Source organism: Chlorocebus sabaeus, chromosome 11 (assembly GCF_047675955.1).
Source record: "Chlorocebus sabaeus isolate Y175 chromosome 11, mChlSab1.0.hap1, whole genome shotgun sequence".
NCBI classification, from domain to species: domain Eukaryota; kingdom Metazoa; phylum Chordata; class Mammalia; order Primates; family Cercopithecidae; genus Chlorocebus; species Chlorocebus sabaeus.
In genome coordinates this window covers 91,038,467-91,050,806 of record NC_132914.1, presented here as the reverse complement: position 1 = coordinate 91,050,806, position 12,340 = coordinate 91,038,467, and the positions used below count along the sequence as shown (strand labels likewise).

The 12,340-nt window shown below is 39.3% G+C and overlaps 1 protein-coding gene across 8 annotated transcripts in view; it reads right to left on the bottom strand.

Annotated features, from left to right (window-relative positions):
• Positions 1 to 12,340, bottom strand: part of CRADD (CASP2 and RIPK1 domain containing adaptor with death domain) — a 179,045-nt gene that overhangs the window by 135,793 nt on the left and 30,912 nt on the right. Inside the window, exon 3 of one of the 8 annotated variants that reach the window (XR_012094559.1) lies at positions 8,564 to 8,694. The exons of the other annotated variants lie outside the window; for them this stretch is intronic. The gene's annotated coding sequence lies outside the window, so the exon portion shown is untranslated. The remainder of the gene's footprint in view (positions 1 to 8,563; positions 8,695 to 12,340) is intronic. 8 annotated transcript variants of the gene reach the window in all.

Sequence of the window (12,340 nt, the reverse complement as noted above, 5' to 3'; positions counted from 1 at the left end):
ATGAATAACTTGATTTTAAAAATGAGCCAAAGGCCTGTACAGATATCTCACCAAAGAAGACATACAGATGGCAAGTAAGTATGTGAAAAGATGTTGAATATCATGTATCATTAAGGAAACACAAATTAAAACACAATGAGATACCACTATACACCTATTAGATGGTCACAATCCAAAACTCTGACAGCACCAAATGCTGGTAAAGTATGATGCAACAGGAACTCTCACTCATTGCTGGTAGGAACACAAAATGGTATAGCCACTTTGGAAGACAGCTTGGTAATTCCTCACAAAACTAAACATATTCTTAAAATATGATCCAGCAATCATGCTCCTTGGTATTTACCTAAATGAACTGAAAATGTATGTCCACATAGGAACCTGCACACAGATGTTCATAGCAGCTTTATTCATAATTGCCAAAACTTGCAGCATTCAAGATATCCTTCAGTACGTGAATGGATAAATGGTGATATCCAGACAATGGGATATTATTCAGCACTAAAAGGAAACGAGCTATTAAGTCATGAAAAAACATGGAGCAAACTTCAGTGCATATTACCAAGAAAAGAAGCCAATCTGCAAAGGCTGCACACTACATGATTCCAACTATACAGTAGTCTAGAAAGGCAAAACTATGGCGATAGTAAAACGATCAGTGGTTTCCAGGGGTTGCATGGAAGGAGGGATGAATAGTCAAGAGCACAAAGAATTTTTAAGAGCAGTGAAAATACTCTGTATGATACCATAAATGTGGATACATGTCATTATATATTTGTCCCAACCCATAGAAAGTACCATATGAAGAATGAACCCTAAGGTAAACTATGGACTTTGGGTAATAATGATGTGTCAATATAAGTTCATCAGTGATAACAAATGTCACACCTTTCCTGGGAACTGTAGACAGTGGGAGGAGCTGTGCATCTGTAGGGGAAGGGAGTATATGGCAACTCTTCATACTTTCTACGAAATATTGCTGGGAATCTAAAACTGCCCTAAAAAATAAAGTGTATTAATAAAAAATAAGCTTTATAAGACCATCTTCAAAAATTAGCTCATCTAAGTATCTTTTTTTTTTTTTTTTTTTTTTTTTTGAGATGGAGTCTTGCTCTGTCACACAGGTTAGTGTGCGGTGGCACAATCTCAGCTCACTGCAACCTCCGCCTCCCGGGTTCAAGCGATTCTCATGCCTCAGCCTCCCGAGTATCTTGGATTACAGGCATCTGCCACCACACCTGGCTAATTTTTGTATTTTTGTATTTCACCATGTTGGTCAAGCTGATCTCGAACTCCTGACCTCAAGTAATCCACCCGCCTCAGCCTCTCAAAGTGCTGGGATTACAGGTGTGAGCCACTGCCCCCAGTCTAAATAATTTTTTCTACTTCCGATTACTTCTTTATCATAGACCAAAGAAAATGAGGAAAAAGGATTTAAGAAACTCCCAAGAGGCTAGTAGAAGTCTGTTATAGCCACAGAAATCACAAGTAAAAAGAGTTTGGAAAAATCTGTTATACCACCAATTCACATATACTTCCACTAAATATAGCTCTAAACTATATTGTTTATTTCTCCATTAATGTTAAAGATGAAGAAATATTTTTTAATTTCTATTTATTTATTTTTGTAGATATGGGATCTTGCTATGTTGCCCAGGCTGGTCTCAAACTCCTAGGCTCAAGCAATCCTCCTGCCTCAGCCTCCCAAAAATAGTTTTTTGACAAAACATTCTAACACTAAATTTCACCCAACTAGTTTCTTACCTCCTCTATGGTAGAGGCCCACTGTCTCAATTCTTTCATATTTCTCATCACAAGCAGGTTCCTCTACAATAAATGCCCGTTCACAGCTGCTAACATGTGTATTTGTTTAGCAATGTTCTTGTGAAGTATTTTTGTGACAAATAACTACTGTTATGGACATATCATTTACAGATAATGAAAAATAAAGCCAAGATTCTCTTCTTTGCTGATGAAGTCAGGAAGGTGGAAAGGGCAAAGTAAGAACTCTCACTCTTACCCTATGAGTAATTTCAATAGAAATCAAAGGCGTGAACTTCTCAGGTCCTCAATTTTCTCCTCTCTAAAAAGAAAGAATTGTTTAATAAAACTCCACCAAGTCTATAATCATCAATGGCAGCTAAAACCATTTAGTGAAAGAATCTTTTTTAATAAAAAAAGAAAAGGACATTGCATGATGTCTCAACTCCCAGGCACTTGTGTCTGACTTGGGAGTGGTACCCTCAGTCACACCCAAAACTATCTGTGGCCGACCCTGTTCTTTTTGGCTGACATAAATGCATTCCCAACCTCCTTCTCCTCCTGTCTTGTCTCAATCGTAGAGTCTAGAAGAGCAAGCATTCACTTTGCAGCCTCCCTTGCACTAAGGAGTGGCCATGAGACAATTCTGCCTAATGAATCAGAAGAAGAATTGTGTTAGGGATTTCTGGAAAGACTACTGCTTTTCCTGAGAAAAGCGACAGACGCAGTAGGGGCTGCGCCCCTTCCGTGCTTCTTCCAGCCTTACAGACGCACTGTTGGTAGCTGTGACTGCCTTGCTACCACGAGGAAAAGGAAGGCCAAGAGAATAGCAGAGACACTCGCTCTGATGCCTTTGAGCCAATGAATCAATGCCAGAAGCAGCTGACCTCCAGAGTTCTTGTTATAGGATTAAAATAAATCTCTACTTATTTGCCATTGTCACTTTGGTTTGCTTGTTTGTTTACCTGTTGCCAAGCACATTCCTAACTGATACACTGTTCACCAGATTCCCTGGGATTAGACAATCAAACATCTTTCTGTAACCAAGAATGCAAAGCTCCTCAACTGGAAAATATTCACGTGAAAGTTTAAAGGAAAAGGACAGGGAGTGAAATAAACTGCTTTCTTCTCCTGCCCATAGAATCCATTTATTTCATGTAGCTGTAAAATCAGCCCTTTGCCCAATTTCAAGTCACAAATTCTCAGGATTAGAAAGGCATTAATTTTAACCACCTGACCTCCCTCTAAACAACCTAATTAGGCAGCTATTTACCCTTTTCTTGAATTATGTATAGTGACAAGGAATTCATTCTCTCTAGAAGGAGCCTATATCATCTTTGGACAACTATTTTAGAAAGGTCTATCTTATATTAACTTGCTACTTCTATGTCTTCCTTCTACCTTTTGAGATATACAGAACAGAAAGAATCTCTTTTATGAATGAGAGCCATCCAAAGAGCTGAAGGCAGCTGTCATATAACCTCATCTGCATAGTGATATCCACCAGTTCCTTCCACCTTTCCTCCTGAGAGAGGTATCAAGTTCTAATGAATGCCAGTCACATACATAATTTTAAATTGTCTAGTAGCCACGTTTTAAAAAGGAAAAGCCAGGTGAAATTAATTTTAATATATTTCATGTAACCCAATATAGCAAAAATATCATTTCAACAGATACTCAAAATAAATCATGAGATATTTACATTGTTTTTTCATACTAAGTCTTTGAAATCTAATGTGTATGCTATAGTCAGCCCTCCGGATCCTAGGTTCTGTATGTGTAGATTCAGTCAACTTTGAATTGAAAATATTTTTTAAATAAACAATAACAATACAACCATTAAAAAAATACTTTAAAAAACCAAACCGTATAACAACTATTTACATAGCATTTACATTGTATTAGGTATTATAAATTATCCAGAGATCATTTAAAGTCTACAGGAGGCTGTATGTAGATACATGAAAATACTATACCATTTTTATATGAGGAACTTGAGCATCCACGGCTTTTGGTATGTACAGGGGGTCGAGGAACCAATCAATACCCGTCGGACACTGAGGGGTGACTGTATTACATGGTAGTCTATGATCAGCTTAGAGGAGTCGCATTTTCACTGCTCAATGGCCACATATGGCTAGGCACAACCATATTAAACAGTACAGGTCTGACAGAAGAACATAACACTGTATTCTGCAGAGTGACTACAGACAGCATTCAGTTAATCAGATAAACTGGCAAAATATCATGGTACCAAGTTTCTGAACCTACAGTACTGCACAGACCTCTTTTAAAGTGGTGGGAAAGAGAACTACATTTCCTGGGCTCCTGAGACTATGTCCTAGAACTTTCAGAGGTCGATGTACCCCAGCTGAGAAACTGTTTCAAAAGTGGCTTTTTTAAAAAATGATCTTCAAAATACACACCAAAAGAGATTATATTTTGCTTGAATGTGAGCATCTCTGTGGTCCCAGACCGAAAACACTACTGGAACAGAGAGAACACTGGTCTGGAGTCAGGGAGTCATTATTCTCAATTCTGCCACCAAGCTCAGTAATCACCTGAAAAGAAATCAATTCATTTCTCCAGGACTCTTTTCTCTGAGGGTGCTCCACTTTCCCGCTAAACAACACTGTCCTAAGCATTCACAAATCATCCTTTTAACAATTCATTCTAGAATTCTGCCCACAAGTAGCATAAAGCTCCTAGTCTACAGTTTTTAAGCCCACATTTCTCACTCTTGAAAATCAGAATGTCATTTACCTGTCTTCATAATTCCAACAATTTCCCACTCTTCAAAATTCCATAAAAATAAAAATTAACAATGAATTATCCCTAGGGTCTTTCAGTGTCCTGGAACAGAATGCTTTTGGACCAAAAATCCTAAACCCATTTTGAACAACTAAACAATCTTTTACAATCCATTCAGCTTTCGCAAGCTTTAATTTAATGTTACCGATGTTTTTTCTGGCCTGTTCAAAATAAACATTCCTGCCTTTCATTTATTGACTTTATGAGTACTTGTCAAGGACCTACTGCGCATGACAACACACTAGGAACACGGATGAGCTGTAAAAAAGATACGTAAATGCCGTCCTTTCTTGCAAAAGGCTGACACTCTAGCAATGAATGAAAGACAATAAACTAGCATATAACTAAGCAGGACAATTTCAGGTAGTAAAGAATGATATAACAATAAAGCTAACATTTGAGAGCAATATCATGCTCCAGATACTCTTCTAAATAGTAACTAGTTTAATCCTCTTAACAACTCTACGAGGTATGTGCCTCTATTATTGACCCCACCTTCATACATGAGAAAATTGAGAAGAAGAGCAGTCAGTGCTAGAAAAAACAGAACATAGGAACTGTAAGAGGGCAAGTGTCTAGTGCACTATCAAGAGTCTAGGAGACCAGGTGTGGTGGCTCATGCCTGTAATCCCAGCACTTTGGGAGGCCCAGGTGGGCAGATCACCTGACGTCAGGAGTTCAAGAGCAGATTGGCCAACATGGTGAAACCCCAATTCTACTAAAAACACAAAAATTAGCCAAGAGTGGTGGCTCACGCCTGTAATCCCAACTACTCAGGAGGCTGAGGCACAAGAATCACTTGAACCCGGGAGGTGGAGGTTGCAGTGAGCCGAGATTGTGCCACTGCACTCCAACCTGGGGGGACAGAGTGAGACTCTGTCTCCAAAAAAAAAAAAAGAAAGAGTCTAGGAGGGTACAAAAGGTCTCTATGAGGTCCTCTGGGCTGACGCTTGAATGAAGAACTAGCCACACAAAGATCTAGGGCCAGAGTGTTCCAGAGAGAGGGAACAGCAAGTACAAAACCCCTAAGATGGGATGAACTTGGCAGGATGAACCTCGAGGGCTCAAGGAACAGAAAGAAATAAAATGTGGCTGATAAAGACGGAGGGGAGAGGAGTAAGAGAAGAGGTAAAGAGGCAAGAGTAACAGCTAATTTATGATGAGGAGTCTGGATTTTATTACAAGTACAACGAAAATCCCCCTAGGGTTTTTAAGTTGGGGAATAACATGATCTGATTTACATCTTTAAAAGATCCCTCTGCTTGCTATGTGGGAAATCAACTGTAGAAAGCAAGAATTGAATCAGAGAAACAAGGAGAGAGAAGATGGAAGCCAATCAGCAGTTGAGTAACTCAAGCTTCCCTCTGCCATTTAACATTATATCAGCCCAGAGCAACTGGTTTGTTTCCTTTTTGCTTCTTTTCCTGAGTTTACTTCTCCTGCTGATGGAGCCACTTGCTCTAGGTTACAGTAAGATCCAGAGAAGAGTTGAGGACCCCTTCAGATTCCTTTGGCTTTTGATTTTAACCTCTAATATACCCAGAGGAACATGTACAACACAATATGAATGGCAAGTAAAGCCAAAAAAAAAAAAAAAAAAGGCAGAGCGAGGAGTCAATCAATGATCATCTTCAGCTGCGGCTCAATAAAGCCCAGAATGTTCACAGCAATTCACTCTATAAACAATTCATAGCTCAAAGCCAAAGGGTTCAAATAATACTCAAAGGCCTTGGACTTCACTAATAATACCTATCTCTTACTGAAAAGATAATACTAACAAATATCTAAGCATACTGAGGAGAACTGTCGGCAAACATCACCACTAATCATTCTTCCTATCCCTGTCTCTGCATCCCAGCTATCCCATCAAGAAGGGGAATTTACTTCCCCTCCCTTTGAATTTGGGCTGCCCTTGTGACTCACTTTCACCAATAGGATGTGATGAAAGTGATGTGCCAGTTCTAGATCTAGGCTTCAAGAGACATAGAAGCTGCCAGGGCATGGTGGCTCACGCCTATAATCCCAGCATTTTGGGAGGCAAAGGTGGGTGGATCACCTGAGGTCAGGAGTTCAAGACCAGCCTGCCCAACATGGTGAAACCCCATCTCTACTAAAAATACAGAATTTAGCTGCTGTGGTGGCATGCACCTGTAATCCCAGCTACTAGGGAGGCTGAGGAAGGAGAACTGCTTGAACCCAGTAGGCAGAGGTTGCAGTGAGCCGAGATTGTGCCACTGCACTCCAGCCTGGGCAACAGAGCAAGACTCCATCTCAGAAAAAAAAAAAAAAAAAAGTAAAAGTAAAATGAAGTAGAAGCTTCCTTATTCTCACACTTGGAACCCAGCCACCATGCTGTAAGGTGGCTGGTCTAGATACCAGAGGAAGTGAGAAATTATGGAAGAAAACTAAGGAACTCTAGTCTACAGCCAACAGGAAACATGAGAGCAAAGCTTTCTTGGACATTCTAGTCCAGCCAAGTTCTGAAACTGAAAACATCTGCTGTATTAGTGATGCTAGTGGACACCACCACATGGAACAGAAAACCACTCAGCTTAACCCAGCCAACACACCAAATTGTGAGAAATAATAAACTGCTGTTTTAAGTTACTATGTTTTGGAACATTTATGTGGAATTTCAACAGGTCAATACAAAAAGCAGGACATTCCAGACAGAAATATGAGCAGGAGCAAAGACAAAGAAATGGTATAGTAAAGAATATTTTTCAAGAAAGGCAAGTTCTCTAATAACTGCCACCAGTCATGAACCAGCTATTCTAGTTCAATGGTTAAAATGAACCACTTGTGGAAAGTAGTACGGTGATTCTTCAAAGATGTAAAACCAGAACTACCATTCAACCCAGCAATCCCATTACTGGGTATATATCCAGACGAATATAAATCATCCTACCATAAAGACACACACACATGAATGTTCACTGAAGCACTATTCACAACAGCAAAGACATGGAATCAACTGAAACGCCCATCAGTGACAAACTGGATAAAGAAAATGTGGTACATATGCACCATGGAATACTACACAGCCACAAAAAAGAATAAGATCATGTCTTTTGTGGGAATATGGGTAGAGCTGGAGGCTATTACCCTTAGCAGACTAAGGAAGGAACAGAAAACCAAATACTGCATGTTCTCACTTTTAAGTGGGAGCTAAATGATAAGAAAATATGAATACAAAGAAGGAAACAATAGATAATTGCGGTCTACTTGACGGGAGAGGGTGGGAGGAGGGAGAGGAGTAGAAAAGATAACTACTGAGTACTGGGCTTAATACCTGGGTGATGAAATAATCTGTACAACAAACCTCTGTGACATGTGTTTACCTATGTAACAAACCTTCACATGTACCCCCAAACCTATAATAAAAGTTAAAAATAAAGAAAAAAATAAATCATTTCCTGTGCAAGTCCTATTACAATGCTTATATATTCGCAAAATGGTTTGCAGGACTCAAAGTTGTAAAATAAGGATCCCTGATGTCAGAGAGGTGAAGCTGATGATCTATGAATACATTATGTAACTTTCTGCTTCTCTTTCACTCTGCCTTGCAGGCATCCAGCAATATCATCTATTCTTCACTTTGCTAAATCTTATCCTTGGCAGAGCCTTCATAAATAAGATTGGCACCCAAATAAAAGATGCCCCAGAGGGCTACCTTGACCCTTCTACCATGTGAAGACACAACAACAAGGTACTGTCTATGAACCAGGAAATGGGCCCTCACCAGACACCTAATCTGCTGGTGCCTTGATCTTGGACGTACCAGCTTCTAGAACTGTGGGAACTAAGTTTCTATTGTTTATAAGCTACCCAGTTTACACTGTTTTGTTATAGCAGCTCAAAAACACACCCTGTTTCAAGATTCTGCATTCATTTACTCATTCATATATTCAACCATATTTTATTGGGCACTAATGATGCCAGGCACTGCTCTAGGTGCTCAGGATACAATAATTAACAAGGCAGACAATACCTCTGGCTTCATGGAGATAAACTGTGTTGATGAGCAGGAAGTAGACAGAGTGGTCAGAGAAGGCTGGAGGAGAACACAGTTGACCAGAGATCTCTATCTGATGGAAGTGAGAAAGCAAACTAGGAGAATATCTGAAAAAAAAAAAAAAGAGCATTGCAGGCAGAGGAATGAGCAAGAGGCAAAGATCCTCAAATGCCTACACATCCATGGGAGAAGGCCAGTGAGTGACGAAAAGAGAGGTAGCAAAGGGGATCAGAGAGGATGCAGGGATCCAGATCCCAGAGGGACTTTTGGGAATGGCCAACACTTTGGACTTTATGTTTTCAGAGTGATAGAAAGTATCTCCTTACAGCCTTTCCCAGCCCCTAACTAAGCCTCTATTGATTCTTCTCCTTCTTGTGTTCTTATCACCTGTACTTTTATTTACCAGTTAGTCTATATTCCATGAATTTCTGTTCATCTCTTGTGTATCAGTTCTGTGTCCTCAGCTATGTCTCAATGGCAAGAATCAGTCATATTCTCCTCTGTATTCCCAGGGTCTGGCACCTAAGAGATGCTCAATAAATCTTTCTGGAAAGTGATAATGATGATGTAATCTCTTAGAGTCTTTTCTAGCTGCAAGATCTATGATGCCTTTGAACCCTCTTAACAAACTAGTTTGCACAATGACTCAGAAGACTGACATCTTTCTAGATATTTTGAGATTATATTCATGCCACATTTAGAGTCTCCATCCATCAAATGACTAGAATGAATTACATTAGAGTTTTGTTTAAATGAAGGCTGTCACTTGGAATGGGATTCCCTTACATGGAACTACCTACTAATATTTGCACTTTAAGCCACCTGAACCTCAGGAGAGTAAAAAATTGCTATTAAATAAATGCTATTCTGATGTGATCTCATCACTAGTCATTAATGAAGGCCTCAAATCCTTTGTTTCTTCTCCCAGTGAAAAGTGAAGGATAATGCTACTCCCCTCCCCGACTCCCTCCTGACCCCAAGTCTGGGTTGGACTTAGTGTTTTACTTGACCAATAATATGCAGGAGGACTGGTATTCTGGGACTTATGAGGCTACATCCTAAGAAACCTTGAACCTTGAAGCTTCCATCCTCACATTTTAGGAAACCCAGTTCCCATGCTGAAAGAAACCTAAGCCACATGGAGAGACCACATGCCAGTGCTCAGGCATGCTGGGCCCCAGCTAAGCCACCTGCCCAGAGCCAGGCATCCCAGTCGAGGCACCATACGTCTGAGTCTGAGATCTCAAAAGTGGATCCCCTATCCCCAGATTCCTCAGCGGACACCATGCGGATCAGAGACAAACTGCCCAGCTGAGCCCTTTGTTAATTCCTAACCCACAAAATCACAACCAAGATAAAATGGGTTATTTTAAGGTATCAAGTTTTGGAGTGGTTTGTTATGTAGCAGTAGACTTAAAAAAACAAAAAACAGAAACATAATCATATCACTACTGATCCAGAACTCACAAGAGTGCCTTCCTCCCAATCATTTATAAAATTGACAGACGGACACAGTCTGAGGTTTGTCCAAGGTTCAATGACCGCTCTGCCCAGAGATTTGATCCATGACAAATGGCACAGACAGATTAGATGACTTTGAATGAGCATCCTGAATCAATCACACTAATAGAATTTCAGGCCAATGAAAGTCATTTGAAATGTAACCAAGGTAAAAGCCACAGCATCCATTTGGATTGTAGAGGTCACAGAATTAGGCTATTGGCCAAATTATACATATTTTTTTCACTCAAGTCACCCTGCTGGCAAGAAAATAATTTATTACACTACTTAAATACATGGATAGGACTTAAAACAGAATTGAAATGTACATTTCTATCATAAAGTTAAAAAGATCCAGCTACTAAACAATGATTGCATGCAATACTAAGAATTTCTGAAATGATTTTCAGTCAGATGCTGCCAGAATGGAAAACACTCAATTGCAAACAGTCCTCTCCTTTAGAACATCCTTTGTTTGTACAAAGAAGTTATATTATGAAAACAAAAGCTCCCCAAAATGGGTAGGGAGTTTTACCCCCATCAGTATGATCACTTCTCCCAACAGCTGTCACTTCAGGCTCTGTGATTAAGTGGCTTCTGATAAAACAGCACACTCATTTCATATTGCCCTCCTCCCTCTCCCTCACTACCTTCAAGTCATATTTGGCTCTCCGAAAAAACACAGAACCATTAAGTGGACCCAAGGAGAGGAGTAAAGGTAACACACACATATAAAAACAAATTTTGGTAGTAAATGCTTTAGAGCATCAATTTTTCATATAAACTGCTATCTTGAACTATGTCTAATCATAGTTCTAATCATAGTCTATCACCCACATTTTTCACACTATGAATTCACACTCACCATTGGTACATTTTAAAGAATCAACAAAAGAAAATAATGACTCAAGAAAACACCCTGAAAACTAAGGGCATGGCAATGTGAAAATGGTAAAATGCTTTCAAGAGAAAATATCACCTTCCAACTTCAAATTTGCACATATTTGCTTGAAAGTACATATTTGCTCCAAAAATAATTCATTATCAATAACAACAATAAAACCATAACAAAAGAAACCAAAACATCAACACTTGTCTCATTGGCAGCTATATGAGTACATGTATTTTTTATAAGAGAACTCCAGAATTAGAGAAGAAAAACCATTAACTTCTGATGAGAATATTTAATGAAAAAAATAACCACTGCCTTCACATAGAAACCACTCCTTCCACAGCAGTGAATCATTAACTCAGAATAATACATGTTTAAAAACATGTACTCATAGTCCTATACTACATCGCATTTCCAAAACTGCTTAAAAAGCAAAAGTAGATGGTAATGCCGTCAAAGCAAATACAGTGACATTTTGGTTATGTGGCTCTGACAAATGAAAGTTCAACAAGAATTTAAGAAATGAAGCTGAGGATATAAATTGTGTTCTTTTCATTTAAGTGAGAACATCAGCAGCTCCATCTGTTCCAGCTCTAGGAGCCATTACTGACACATTAAATTCCAAACAAGAGGAAGGCCTTTAGGTTAACAAGGAAAGCAAGCCTGATTAAATGTCAAACCACGTGATACTAAGCTCTTGCACCTTCTGTATCATCAAGAAAGTCAAACCCTGCTCAGTGCTAATGCAAAAGCACTGCTGATGGGGGAAAGGAACGTATTTCCAATGCATCTCTTCTGATCATTAAGGTCATCTGTCTAATGTGTTCAAGGCAGACAGGAGACTGTCCCTAGAGTACAGAAAACTTATCTTTCCCATCTGAAATGGTCCTGCCTCAGGAAAAGAACTTTTACTAAAACACGACTACACAATAGTAGTCGTCTGTAGTACACAGAAATTCAATCGTCTGTAGTAGTCTGTAGTACATAGAAATTTAATCATAGAAGTTCCCTTCAGAATCCCCCAAAATTAATGACTTTAAACATTTCATTTAATTAAGTAATTTTTTCAATTTCAAAATTTTCTGTGATGATCTGGTCCATAAATGCGTCTGCTCAACAAATAATTATTGATGGGACAGGCACTGTCCCGGGGTCTGGGAATGCAGGATAAAGCAGGCAGTTAAAGCTGCCTACTTCTCAAGAGTTTACAGTCTAGAGAAGGAAAATTCACTTGTCAAGTAACAAGTCCAATCAAGTGCAGAGAATAATTCCAGATAGCATTAAATGCTGTGTAAGACACAAAACAGGATAATGTTGCAGAAAGTGACTTGGGAGGTGGCTAATTTGGACTGATGAGGCAG